The sequence below is a fragment of the Piliocolobus tephrosceles genome, chromosome 2, assembly GCF_002776525.5.
Source record: "Piliocolobus tephrosceles isolate RC106 chromosome 2, ASM277652v3, whole genome shotgun sequence".
NCBI lineage: Eukaryota > Metazoa > Chordata > Mammalia > Primates > Cercopithecidae > Piliocolobus > Piliocolobus tephrosceles.
In genome coordinates this window covers 63,904,947-63,919,047 of record NC_045435.1, presented here as the reverse complement: position 1 = coordinate 63,919,047, position 14,101 = coordinate 63,904,947, and the positions used below count along the sequence as shown (strand labels likewise).

Genomic DNA, 14,101 nt, shown 5'->3' with positions numbered 1-14,101 from the left:
TTTTTTTTTTTTTTTTTTTTTTTTTTTTTTTTTTTTTTTTTTTGAGATGGAGTCTTGCTCTGTTACCCAGGCTGGAGTGCAGTGGCATGATTATGGTTCACTACAGCCTCAACCTCCTGTGTTCAGACAATTCCTTCCACCTCAGCCTCCCGGGTAGCTGAGACTACAAGGACGTAACACCACACCCAACTAATTTTTGTATTTTTTTTAAAGTAGAGAGAGGGTTTCACCATGTTCCCCGGGGTTGGTCTGGAGCGCCTGAGCTCAAGTGATCCTCCAGCCGCAGCTTCCCAAGTTGCTGGGATTACTGGCATGAGGCACTGCACCCGGCCCAATCTAAAAATTTCATACACCAACCCACAAAATGATGTCTTATGTCCCTCTGTCCTGCTCTACTTTTCTCTCCTTAGCATACCCTACATTCGGCTCTTACAATGAGGAGACTTTCTCTCTAACGTTCCCCACAGTTCAGTTATCTTGTTTAAGCAGATCCTTGCCCCAGTAGAATACATGCTTCATGATGGCAGGGATTTTATCTTTTTGTTGTGTTCCCCCACCACCTCCCACCACTAGTATATATCAAGTGCCTACAACAGTGACTAGTGTACATTCGTTGGAAAAAACTCTTTCATTTAACAATATATTGAGTAACAACTAGCTATCATGCATGTGCCAGGGACTGGAAGATCAGATAAACAAAATAGACTTCATTCCTAATCTTTTGGAGTTTACATCCTAGTTGAGGAGCCAGACATTTTACAAGTAATTACAATCGTGACAGTTGCTACAAAGACCAAATACAAGATGAGAGGTGAGAGGGTACTAAGAGAGGGAGGGTGTTGATGTAGCCGGTGGAACTGGGAAGCTCCCCAGAAAAAGTTAAGTTGCCCACAAGAAAAAAAGGCAAAAGCAGTCAGGTGTCTGGCGCTTTGGAGGAGCTAAAGGCAAGCAGCTGTGGCCAGAGTCCCACAGGAGAGGAGAAATGAGGCTGGAGAGGCAGGTGCTGGATAGATCCATATGGCAGGGTAGGGAGTGAGTTGGGAGTGAGGTCTCTATCCTGAATGCAATGGAAGCCATGGATGAGTTTACCAAGAATATGTCTACCTGGAACTGTCAGTGTCTGCCTTAATGAATTAGATGCTGGGAGAAGCAGACTCCTTGGAGGAGAGGAGGTAGTGGAAGGACCTTTAAAATGGCCCAGATTCAGACCATGAAGGGCAGCTTGGTTGGGCTTCCCTCCTATCTTCAGCTCACTCAAGAAAGAAGTGAAAGCCACTGAGGCTTGCCAATGGGAAGGGCTGGAAAGTTATCAACTCAGACTTCCTCCTACTGTTAAATTTGCAAGTGCTACTCCCCAGAGGGAAACCTGAATACTCACTAAACCTAGGACTTTGAACCTTAGGAATCCCCAATGAAGGTATTATAAACAAGTGAGAGAAAAAAAGTTTGCTGCAAACACCTCAGTGCTTACCCTTGCCCCACCCATGATACACCTCCTTATGGTCTGAGTCCCACACCGTGATCTGGGGTGACATTTTCAACAATCTGCAGTGAAATGAGAAAAATAAGGGGTAAATGTATGAGTACTTTCCTATGACAAGATTAATTACCAATGGTTGATTCTTAGGAAAGATTATTTTTTATTCTGAGATTACATTCTTTCCTTTTTTCTTTTCTCAGAGGTTTGGGTAATTTAAGCGTCCCTTCTTTAATGAAATGATGGCAATAGTATGTGCCTTTCCCAAATGTAAGTTGCCTTTCCTAAAATGTCCTGAATTGGCCAAATCACTAGTTGGCAATTTGGTGTTGATTTCTCAATTCTCTCCCCTCGCTGATTTTATATTTTAAGTTTTAAGGGCACCAAGACCTAAATGATCTTAATGAAGCTTTCTGAGTTATGTGTGATTGAGGGGAAGAGGAGGGAGAAAACAGTATCACGAAGTGACTGAAAAAGCCACCCAAGAAGGAGTGAAGCCAGAAAGGCTAAAATGTCAATCCTAATCGCTAGGAATTAATGCCCTACTTTGCACATAATGTTCCTTCAGTGGATTAAGAGAGAAAACTGTTGCTTGGAGCAACTACCTACCTGGAGCTGGAAGGTCTTAGGAACTGGGGAAAACCCAGCTCATTTCACTTAAAGCCTCAGGCTTGTGCTGGTATCACTAGGGACATCTGGAAACTAATGCTGAAGATAAGATTAACTTCTAAAGAAGCTCTCCTGGAGTCAGAGCGAGATGGAACTTCCCTGACCATCTGCTTTGAACCTTCACCAGATTTTGCAACCTGGTGACATTCTACAGTGTCATCTGTGCACGTGCTTATCAGAAATGTGAAGTTTCATTGATCTGCCTCTTCTACAGTAGGAAATATCACAAGTCAAAATTGTCCTGGCTTATACGTCACACCTTTGACAAAAATTAACTCAAACTGTATCATAGACCAACATGTGAAGCTTAAACCTATAAAACTATAAAACTTCCAGAAGAAAATATAGGAGAAAATCTTTCTGACCTTGGGTAGGCAAAGGTTTCCTAGATATGAAACAAAAAGCATGATCCATAAAAGAAAAAGTTGATAGCTTCTATGCCATCAAAGCTAAAAACTTCTCTCTGAAAGACACTGTTAAGCATATGAAAGGAAACTCAAAGACAGAGAAAATATTTGCAAAACACATATCTGATAAAGGACTTATATCCAGAATACATGAAGAACTTTTACTATGCAATAAGAAGGCAATCCACCTAATGAAAACATGAACAAGAAATGGGAGTGGACATTCCACCAAAAGATACACAAATGCAAAATAGGTACATGAAAAGATGCTCAACATCATTATTCATTAGGGAAATGCAAATTAAAACCACAAAGAGACACCACTGCACATCAGAATGGCAAAACACACACACACACACACACACACACACACCTGACAATCCCAAGTGCTGGGGAGGATGTGGAGTGACCCTCACACATTGCCAGTGGGAGTGCAATATGGTACAGTTCCTCTGGAAAAACAGTTTGGCAGTTTCTTATAAAGTTAAACATACACTTACCATATGAGCCAGCAATCCCACTCCTAGGGATTTACCAAGAGAAATGAAGACATATGTTCACATAAAAACCTGTGCTCAGATATTTATAGCAGCTTGATTCATAATCACCAAAACTTGGAAACAACCCAAATGCCCTTTAACTGGCGAGACAATAAACAAATTGTGGCACATCCATACCGTGGAATACTACTCATCAATTAAAAGGATCACACTACTGATCTATGCAATGTGGATGAATCTCAAATACATTATCCTAAGTGAAAGAACAAAGTCTCAAAAGGTCACATACTGTGTGGTTCCATTTACGTAACTTTCTGGAAAAGGCAAAATCAGAGGGATAGAGAACAGATCAGTGATTGCCAAGGATTAGGGGTGGAGGGAGTATTTGACTACAAAGGAGTGGCAGCAAAAAAGAATGCGAGGGGTGGAAGTTATCTACATCTTCACTATGGAGGTACTTACAAGATAGAATGCATTTGTCAAAACTCAGACCTGTACACCAAAAAGAGTAAATTTTGCTACTCAGGAGGCAGAGGCAGGGAGATTGCTTGAGTCTAGAAGTTCGAGGCTGCAGTGAGCTATGATCACGGCACTGCACTCCAACCTGAGAGACAGAACAAGAACCTGTCTCTGAAAAAAGATAAGTACATTTTACTGTATGTAAGTCACATCTCAATAACTCTGGACTGAAAAGTTCCCTAAGCATCTACATTCCATATTCCTTCCCTTCTTAAAGTAATAACCATAAGACCTAGCATTTTGTAGCTTTGCTGTGTGCCTGGCACTGTGAATACTCCTGTCCTTTTCAGAGTATTCTTCTTTTCAGTAATTTATCCAATTAACTCAGGCCATAATCCTTGGAATTTCCTTGACTTCTCTCTTTTTCTTATACCCTACATCAGTCCAGCCTTTGCACTTGCCCTTCAGTATATATCCTGAATCTGACCACTTCCCATTATCTCTATTGCTGTCACTCCAGTCCAACATAGAATTACTTCTCAGCATCCTAACTGAAAAGAGGGGGACTTCTAGTCTTCTCTTCTTGCACTCTGTACTGTCAGGATATGCTTGGTTATGCTATGGTAACCCTCCCAAATCTTCGTGATTTATCCCAACAAAGTGATTAAAGGGATTTCTTGCTGAAACCACCTATCTGCAGGTCAACACCTCCACCCTGTCTCTCCTCACTCTTTGGACCTAGGCTGTGATGGCCTGAATGTGTCCTCCACAATTCATGTGTTGGAAATTTCATTCCCAATGCAACAGTGTTGGGAAGTAGGGCCTTTGCAGAGGTGTTTAGGTCGTGAGGGCTCTACTCTCATGAATGGATTAATGCTGCTATAAAAGGGCATGGCAGAGGGAGTTCATCCTCTTTGCCCTACTGCCTTCTGCCATGTGAGGACACAGCATTCCTCCCCTCTGGAGGATGCAGTGTTCAAGCTGCCACCTTGGAAGCAGAGAGCAGCCCTCAATAAATGCTAGCACCTTGATCTTGGACTTCCCTACCTCCAGAACTGTGAGACAATACATTTCTGTTCTTTATAAATTATCCAGCAGTCTTGAGTACTTTGTGACAGCAGCACAAACAAAGACCCAGGCTTTCTGAGCTGCATCTAGCTTGAACATCATTGGTGGCTGTAAAGGAGCTCTGGAGGCACACATTCTGGCAATCAGCTGCCTGGCCTGGAAGTGACACAGTGACCTGTGCTCACAACTCATTGGTCAGAGTTTCATGGCCACACTGCATGACAGGAAGCATAAACAGGAAGCCAGTATGTGCCCAGGAGGTAGAGAGCAAGAGATATTTGGCCATTGGCCTTGCGATTACCATGATTCTTTAAAGTCTTCTCTCAAAACCACGTCAAGAGATCCTTTCAAGATGTTGATGACTCACTTACACAAAATCCTCGAATGACTTTCATGACATTTAGATGAAAATCCAGAATCTTGACCCTGGCCTTCAAGACCTGCTAACTTCGTCCACCCCTGGCTTCTTCACCCCCAGCTCAGCTCTAGGAACTCAGGCACCTTGCTGTTTCCTGCCACGCCCAGCCCCTCCTCACGGCCTTTCTGCCTGCTCTCCCCTAGATAGTCCCACAGCTACATTGCTCTCATGGTCCAGGTGGATGCTAAATGCCCCTTCTTCAGGGAGGACCTCCCTGACTAGGACATCTTACATAGCATAACCCCCGGTCACTGCCACCCTCACCCTGCTTTATCTTTCTTTACACCCTTAGCATGACCTAGCATTGTATGATGGGGTGTGTGTGTGTGTGTGTGTGTGTGTGTGTGTGTGTGTGTGTGTTTTGGCCTGGTTCATCCAGTAGAATGTAATATTTGTTGGGACAGGGACTTTCCTTTGTTCAATCCTAGTTTGTGGGCCTGTGAGTTTTTGCCAAAGCAGTTCAGCCACACGTGCCAGAGCCCAGGAAATGGATGATGAGCTTTAGCACTGTTCCAGTTTGGGCCTTGTGAATATTCAGGTGAGTGGTTCCCTATGATGGTATGATTTCCTTCGTTTTTTCCATAACTTTTTTCTGTTTTTTTTTTTGTTTGTTTGTTTGTTTGTTTGTTTGTTTTTTAGATGGAGTTTTGTTCTTTGTTGCCCAGGCTGAAGTGCAGTGGCGTGATCTCAGCTCACTACAACCTCCGCCTCCCGGGTTTAAGTAATTCTCCTGCCTCTGCCTCCCGAGTAGCTGAGACTACAGGCATGCGCCACCACACCCGGCTAATTTTGTATTTTAGTAGAGATAGGTTTTCTCCATGTTTCTCAGGCTAATCTCGAACTCCCGACCTCCGGTGATCCACCCGCTTCGGCCTCCAAAGTGCTGGGATTACAGGCATGAGCCACCACGCCCAGCCATGTTTTCTGTTGTTATTGTGATTGTTGTTGTTTGTTTTTTGAGACAGGGTCTTACTCTATTCCCAGGGCTGGAGTGCAGAGGCGTGATGTCAGCTCCCTGCAGCCTTGACTTCCTGGGTGCAAGTGATCCTCCCACCTCAGCCTCCCAAGTAGCTGGGACTACAGGCATATACCATCATGCCCAGCTACTTTTTGTATTTTTTGTAGAGACGGGATTTCACCCTGTTGCCCAGGCTGGTCTTGAACTCCTGGGTTCAAGCAATTCACCTGCCTCAGTCTCCCAAAGAGCTGGGACTACAGGCGTGAGTCACTGCGCCTAGCCAGTTCTGCAATGTTTATTAAAGCCCTGGACCCAGAAATTGCTTCCCTAGCAGCTTGTTCTTTTTTTATTATTATTTTATATTTGAGACAGGGATCTATTTTTCCCAGGCTGGTCTCGAACTCCTGAGCTCAAGAGATCCTCCTGCCTTGGCCTCCCTAGTATCTGGGACTATAGGCACACACCACTGGGCTGGGCTACTGGCAGCTTATCCTTGATACTTGAATTTCCACCCTTAGAGTCAGAGTCATAGAATGTTGAAGATGGAATGAAGAGTTAAGACCATCCATCTAGCACTGTCTTAGTTCAGAGGCAAAAACCCATGGGCAGAGAGATCACAGAGGGCCTTCACATACATCGTTGCCTCCCACAGCTGCCTCTGTGTGAATTACCATTGACACTGGCAGCCTGTGTAGCTCATCCAGGTTCATTCCTGCAACTGACCAGGTTTTGTACCTGGACTTCAAAACCTGCTTTTCTGATTGCAGATTCTATTATGCCACAAATGGAATCCCTAGAGCTTAAATATCCTGACATTCATGAAGAGTAAGATTAAGAAAGAGACTTACCCACAGGAACATCTAATAATGTTAGGGTCTACGTACACATTGTTACGAGCTGAACTGTGTCCCCACCCCCACTCCCAAATCAATATGTTGAAGCCCTAATCCTGGCTACCTCAGAATATGACTGTATTAAAGATAGAGTCTTTAAAGAGGTGATTAAGTTAAAATAATGCCATTTGGGTGAGCCCAATCTGCCTGGTATCCCTATAAGAAGAGGAAATTTAGACACTGTACATAGAAAAACGAAGACAAATGCACACACAGAGGAAAGACCACATAAAGACACAGCAAGAAGGTGGCCGTCTGCAACCCAAGGAGAGTGGCCTCAGGAGAAATCAAACCTGCCGACACCTTGATCTTGGACTTCTAGGTCCTGAAATGTGAGGAAATAAATACATCTCTGTTGTTTAAGTTGCACAGTTTGAATTACTTTGTTACAGCAGACCTAGCAAACTTATTCATACATCATGAGTTTGTGGGTAGCTAAAGAGAGGCTGCCCTGGCCGGGTTCAGTGGTTCACACCTGTAATCTCAGCACTTTGGAATGCTGAGGTGGGCGGATGGCTTTAGCTCAGGAGTTCAAGACCAGCCTGGCCAACATGACAAAACCCTGTCTCCACAGAAGATACAAGAATTAGCCAGGCATGGTGGTACAAGCTTCTAGTCTTAGCTACTCAGGAGGCTGAGGTGGGAGGATCGCTTGAGCCAGGGAGGTCAAGGATGCAGTGAGCTGAGATCATGCTACTGCACTCCAACCTGGGCAACAGAATGAGACCCTGTCAAAAACAAAAACCCAAGAGAGAGGCTGCCTATGAGATAATAATAACAACGTATATGGAGTGCTTACTCAGACAAGGTGCTAAGCACTTTAGGTGTTAACTAATGAACTAATAACTCAATGAATATTAACAATAAACATATGAGGTAGATTATATTACAGTGCCCCTTTTATAAATTAGGAAGTTAAGAAGCAGTAAAGTTAAGTCACTTACCCTGAGTCGCACATCTGGAAAGTGACTGGACTGAGACTTGAACTGAGGCAGCTTGGATTCCAGAGTCCAGGCTCTGAAGGAACTAGTTAGTCAGTTATGACCATTTCTATCTTCCAGATGAGGAAACTAAGACTTAGACACTGGTCCAACCCACAGCCAGGGTGTAGCAGAACCAGAATTTCCAGTTCTTTGTACTTCATCACAAACCGAATCCCTGGAATGCAAGAATCCTGAAAGTTGTTAACTGAAGGAAGGAAAGGGGCCCACCTGGAGGAGGAAGAGCAAAAATCTATTTAGACACAAAATAGTTTTGCAAGGGGAAGAGGCACCTGATGTAAAAGTTTTGGGCCACTTGAAGCATGACAGGGAGATGGTAAAATGGAGCCAGAATCTGAGAAGGCTGGGAAGAGGTGGAAGTACCAACTGCAGAGCTTCGAAGAGCACCATATCCCTCACCTCCTCTTCAGAGCCTCTCCTCCCTGTTGCTACTGCCAAGAGAAGAGAGGTAGGGTATCTTGCCTAAGGTCACACAACTAGGAAGACAGTTGGCCGGTTGCGTTCAGGTCTCCTAACTCCAACTCCATTCTCTTCTTACTTTTATTTTTAGTCTTGACAGATATTTATGAAGTACCTACTATGAGCCAGATACGGCATGCTGACAATACAAGGATCACGGACACAGCAGGCCTCACAGTCTGGGAGAAAGAGGCACATGAGCAGGTGATGGGAACAGAGAGGTGGCCAGGTGATCGGTCACTGTCACCCTATATTCTTTTGTCTGCCGGTATTTTCCCCTTTTTCAATCTGACTGTTGATGCTCCCTGTCTTAGGAAATGTGGCAGAGGAGAAGCAAAACAGGCCCGTCAATCCCTGCCTCTCATGTTCCCTGAATTCTAAATTCCCGAAGTCCCTGGTAGGGGAACTGAGAGGAGGTGGGGGATAGACAAATGTTTGGAAGAAGTAGGGTCAGGGGAGTGCTTCCTCCAGGCATTGGGGAAGGAGAGAAGATGAAGAGTTCATAAGGTAGAGGGGGCTGTGGGCCAGAGAGCAGGGGGAGCCTGCCTACCAATGGGCTCTGGGAAGGTGGCCGGATCCCAAAGCAGGAGTGGCAGTGGTTGTCTATGCAGAGGCCGCTATGCATAGCTTCCAGGATCTCTAGCCTGGGTTGGGCATTGCCAAGACAACTCCCGGACTTGAAAGGGCCATGAAGAGGAAACTAGGGATATCTCTATGGCAACCTGTGATTAACACATGCCCTGAGACCATATAGACAACCCCCTTAGCACTGAAATTGAGTCAGGATATGGGTTCCAAATAAAAATCAAGGAGAGAGAGAGAACAATAAGGTAAGACATTTCTGGCATGCCTGAAATTCCTACCTGCTATGTTATAAGAGACACAAACCAAAGTACATGGGAACATACTGGCCAACCAGTATGGTTCAGGGAAACAAGTCGGGAAGGGCATTCAAGGTCGGGGAATAGCACATGCAGTGACACTAAGGAGAAGAGCCTTGTGGACTGCAAGGCAACCAGTGTGCTGGAACTTGGAGTGCACGTGGATTGGTGGATGTGAGCATCCAGAGAGGTAAGCTCTGCCTTGAAGCATCTTATGAACCATGCTGATTGGTTGGATTTTATCTTGAAGACAATGGTGGGCTGTTCACAAGCTATGGCTAGATTTTATCGTGAAGACAATGATGGCCTATTCACAGACTATAATCAGGAAATTTATGGAATTTACATTGAATTTTTAAAATGTCTTTAGGGGCCGGGCATGGTGGCTCACACCTGTAGTCCTAGCAGTTTGGGAGGCTGAATCAGACAGATCACGAGGTCAGGAGATCCAGACCATCCTGGCTAACATGGTGAAACCCCGTCTCTACTAAAAATACAAAAAAAATTATCCAGGCGTGGTGGTGGGTGCCTGTAGTCCCAGCTACTCAGGAGGTTGAGGCAGGAGAATGGTGTGAACCCGGGAGGTGGAGCTTACAGTGAGCCAAGATCGTGTCACTGCACTCCAGCCTGGGCAACAGAGCGAGACTCCGTCTCAAAAAAAAAAAAAAAAAGTCCTCAGGAACAATGCATATAGTAGTAGCTTAGGTCAGAGTGAGAAAGGGAAGAGAAGACCAGTAAAAATGACAAATAACTGAAAAAGACAGGGAGAGGGTTACTGGAAAAAACGAAGAGATTTCCAACAGTAAAAGCTGCTGGACTTAATTCATGATTGGACACTCTGAATAAGGCAGAGGGAGGAGTCAAGGATAATACCCAGGTTTCCGACTTGGGTGACTGAGTGGATCGTAGTGCTATTAACAGACATAGAGTCACAGGAGGAGAGGCTGTTTAGAGGAGGAAATATTGACCTAAGTTATAGATATGATGATTTGATGTGTTATTTGGGACGCTTGTGGCTGCAAGTAACAACCACCACAGCAACAACAAACCCATACAAACCGTGAGAAAATGTATTATTAATATTCAACATAGTCGAAAGCCCCAGTCCTAGATGAGGTACAATCAACTTGTTCATAAGCACATGGATTCCATCCTTTTCTTACGGCTTCAACCTGACATTGGTTCTCCTCATGGCTGCAGACAGTTGTCACCACTCCAATATTACAAGGTTCAGCATTGAAAGGAAGAAGAGGGACTGTTTTTCCATGTGTCTTCTTAGGAGGGAGAAAAACCTTTCCCAGACGTCCCCAGCAATCTTCCCCTTTATATCTTACTGGCAGAAGTGGGTCATGAGCTCGCTCCTAAAATAATCACTGGCTTTAGCCAACCATCAGGAATGAAACAGCAGTTGGGGAGTCCACCACCCCACCTCTATAAGGAGGCTGTGTCACATGCAAATGGAGATAGCATGGAAACAGTTGGAAACCAGAATCAGAAGACAGAATTTGGCTGAAGATATCATAGAGGAGTTAACTGCAGGCAAGGCTGAGAAGGAGCCCTAGCCGAGACAGGGGCAGAGAGGAGAAAAAGGAGCAAAACACGGAACTCTGGAGAACACCTCTATTTAAGGGAGGGGCTACTTGAGAAGGCGATATTAGAGTTTAATAGCTGAGAACTGGACTGTGGATTCAAACTGACCTAGGTTGGGATTCCTGCTACTTATTAGCTATGTGACCTCGGGTGAGGATCCCTTAAATCACTCAGAGCCTTAGTTTTCTTATCTTTTTTTTAATAATAATTTACTTTTTTTTTTTTTCTGAGACAGAGTCTCACTCTGTCGCCCAGGCTGGAGTGCAGTGGCGCAATCTCAGCTCACTGCAAGCTCCACCTCCCCAGTTCAAGTGATTCTTGGGTCTCAGCCTCCCAAGTAGCTGTGATTACAGGCTTGCGCCACCATGCCTGGATAATTTTTATATTTTTTGTAGAGATGGGGTGTCACCATGTTGGCCAGACTGGCCTCGAACTCCTGACCTCAAGAAATCCGCCTGCCTCGGCCTCCTAAAGTGCTGGGATTACAGACATGAGCTATCGCTGCCTGAAGTTTTCTTATCTTTAAAATGGAACCAATAAGCTCAGGAATGCTATGAATTGTTGATACGAAGATGCATACAAAGCCTAAGCACAACTTCAGTCCACAGTTGCTACCCCATAGCTGTTGAGGAAAAAGAGAGCAGCCTAGGAGAGGGTCTTAGAAGGAGTGATAGAGAAAGCTGGAGGATAGCCAGGATGGGATGGTGTCATTGAAGCCACAGGGTAAGAGAACTTCAAGGAGGAAAGAGTGGGCAATTATGTCATCTGGCTGAAGAGAGGTCAGGTCAGAAGAGGACTGAAAAATGCCCTTTGGATTTAGCGATTAGAAGATCACTGGTACCCTTGACAAGAACACTTTGAGTGGAGTGCTGGGGCTGGAAGCCAGGAAGCCGGGGTCAGCGGTCAAGCCTGGAATCCAAACTGCCTGGCTGCCAGCATCAGTGTTCTCTTCGCTAGGCCAGGAGCTGCTTCGTTTTGAGAATCCCCATTGAAGTCATGCCTCAAAAATACTCATTTAGAGAGCAGTAAACAGTAGGATTCCACAATCTGTGAATGAAAATGGCCCCACTTCATCCTTTTACATTTTTTTTGTGGATAAAGCGAAGGTGTTTGTTTCCTTTCATTAGAAATATGTTACATCTTTTTGGAGGGTTTGTATTTACCATTTCATTGACATATGCGTCTTTCTTATATAACGTATTTTGCAAAAATTAAAACAAACAAACAAAACAAAACCCAAACAACATACGTGCTTTGCATGAAACTCAGAAAGTTCAAACCCCTCGCTCTGGGTACGTGTTCGAGGCAAAGCCTGGGACTAGGAAAACTCTAGGAGAACCGTGCAACTTGGCAAATCCTCCTTTAATAAATGCTAGCAGTTGCATTTGAGATTGATTTGGTCATACGGATCGTGTTTGTCAGGGCTGTCATTAAAAGTCTAATATTTTCCTCATTGCAGACTGTCTCCGAGTAATCCAAACGTGGGCAGCAGCTAAGCATGGTCAATTTCAAGACCTCCTTCCCGCTACCCACCTCCCCCTCCCAGCTATCTCAACTCCCAAGTGAATGATCCCTCATCCCTAGCAACAACTGCAGCTGCTACTGTTTCTTGACTCTGGCGAAGAAAGTGGGCTTGGGGCCAGGCCTTCTGTCCAGGGCTCCCTGTGGAAGATGCTAGAAGAGAGCAGCGCACACTCTCTCACCGTCAGTGACCCGAGTTCATCACCTTGACCAAACATCTGGATTACAACACACAGAGTTCAAAGGTCCAGAATGTGTGTCTGCACCTGGCCGGGCTGTTTAAACGGAGCTGACCTTAAACCAAACACCCGTCCTTGGTGCTGTTATTTGTGTGGAAGATTGGATGCCAAATATAAATATTAACTACAGCATCTTCTCTCCGCAGGCTTTGTGACTAAAGGACGCATATAAAGGATGCATATTCACCATCTACTGTGCATGAAGAGCTACCCAACTCTACTCTGAGCACCAGACTCTTCTCCCTAGCAGGCAGATTTCCTTTCTACTAACCGTTTTTTAACGTTTGTTTGCCTGAATTGTATTGCGACTCCCTTCTGCCGTGGAGCCCTCACTGGCCTCTTCATTTCAGGTCATCAGGTGGAAAGCACGCTGCAGAAAGGACTGTTTCCATGCCCAGGAGAGGCTTGCAAGTGAGCTGCATGTAATCACCCTCCAGCAGAATGCAGTGCAGGGGGCTGGGGTTACAGTCAGCGAGGAGTACAATGATGCTTTGGAGTGGAAGTGAGCTTTCAAATCTCAGCAGCCCTGAGTGATTCCTCCGCTTAGGGTGAGTGTGTGTGTGGCGGGTGTGGTTGAGAGCTACCAGGGGCACAGCAAGCATGGCAGTCGAGGGACAAGTTAGACCATGAGGTTGCTGGGCACAGCACTGGACTTGGTTTTTCTGTTTTTAGAAAGAGGCCTCAAGCCTCAAGATAGAGCATTATTTTTTCCCACAAACATGATTTCACCTATTGTCTTGATTGTCATTGCTATCCAGTGTACTAAGTACTAGGGAACAGGGCCATATGTGATAATATTATGGGAGAAGAGAAGACAAGGCACAAAACCCTGACTAGGATACTTCGGTTAGAGAGAAAGAAGTGATTGAATGGGAGCATTCAATCATTCCTTCATTCCACACATACTTACTGAGCACCTATTATGTGCCAGCACCATGCTGGCTACTAGAGCTATAATGATGAAGATGACAGCTGCTCACATCACAGAGCCCACTCTTTCATGAAGCTAGACTGCATGCCTACTGGGTGTCATGCCCTGGGAGATGCCCTCCTAGATAACAGCCTTTGGAAGCAGATGAGACAATAAGACAAGTCACTTCAAAAATGTGCCATGAGCTGGGTGTGGTGGTTCACGCATGTAATCCCAGCACTTTGGGAGGCCAAGGTGGGCAGGTCGCTTGAGGTCAGGAGTTCAATACCAGCCTAGCCAACATGGTGAAAGCCCGTCTGTACTAAAATTACAAAAATTAGTGAGGCATGGTGGTGGGTGCCCATAATCCCAGCTACTCAGGAGGCTGAGGCAGGAAAATTGCTTGAACCTGGGAGGCAGAGGTTGCAGTGAGCCAAGGTCACACCACTGCACTCCAGCCTGGTGACAGAGTGAGACTCTGTCTCAAAAAATAAAATAAAAATGTGCCATAAGTGTGGTGATCAAGGAAGACCAGGAAGCCATGGATGGTAAGAAGGAGACCTGGTCTAGTTTCATAGTTCTCTACTGGGGGCAATTACTTTCCACAGGTGACATTTACAGTGTCTGAAGACATTTTTGGTTGTTACATGG

General features: G+C 45.1%; 2 long non-coding RNA genes across 2 annotated transcripts in view; one reads left to right on the top strand and one right to left on the bottom strand.

The window, feature by feature from the left end:
• The window catches only part of LOC113219694, a 10,816-nt gene extending 2,908 nt beyond the window's left edge, over window positions 1-7,908 (bottom strand). Inside the window, exon 1 of the long non-coding RNA XR_003306660.1 lies at window positions 7,794-7,908. This is a non-coding gene — a long non-coding RNA (uncharacterized LOC113219694). The remainder of the gene's footprint in view (window positions 1-7,793) is intronic.
• A 97-nt stretch (window positions 7,909-8,005) lies between these two features.
• On the top strand, window positions 8,006-13,269 carry LOC113219701. The gene is made up of 3 exons (XR_003306667.1): window positions 8,006-8,298; window positions 8,401-8,513; window positions 12,687-13,269. It is a non-coding gene; the product is annotated as an uncharacterized LOC113219701 (long non-coding RNA).
• The last annotated feature ends 832 nt before the right edge of the window (window positions 13,270-14,101 follow it).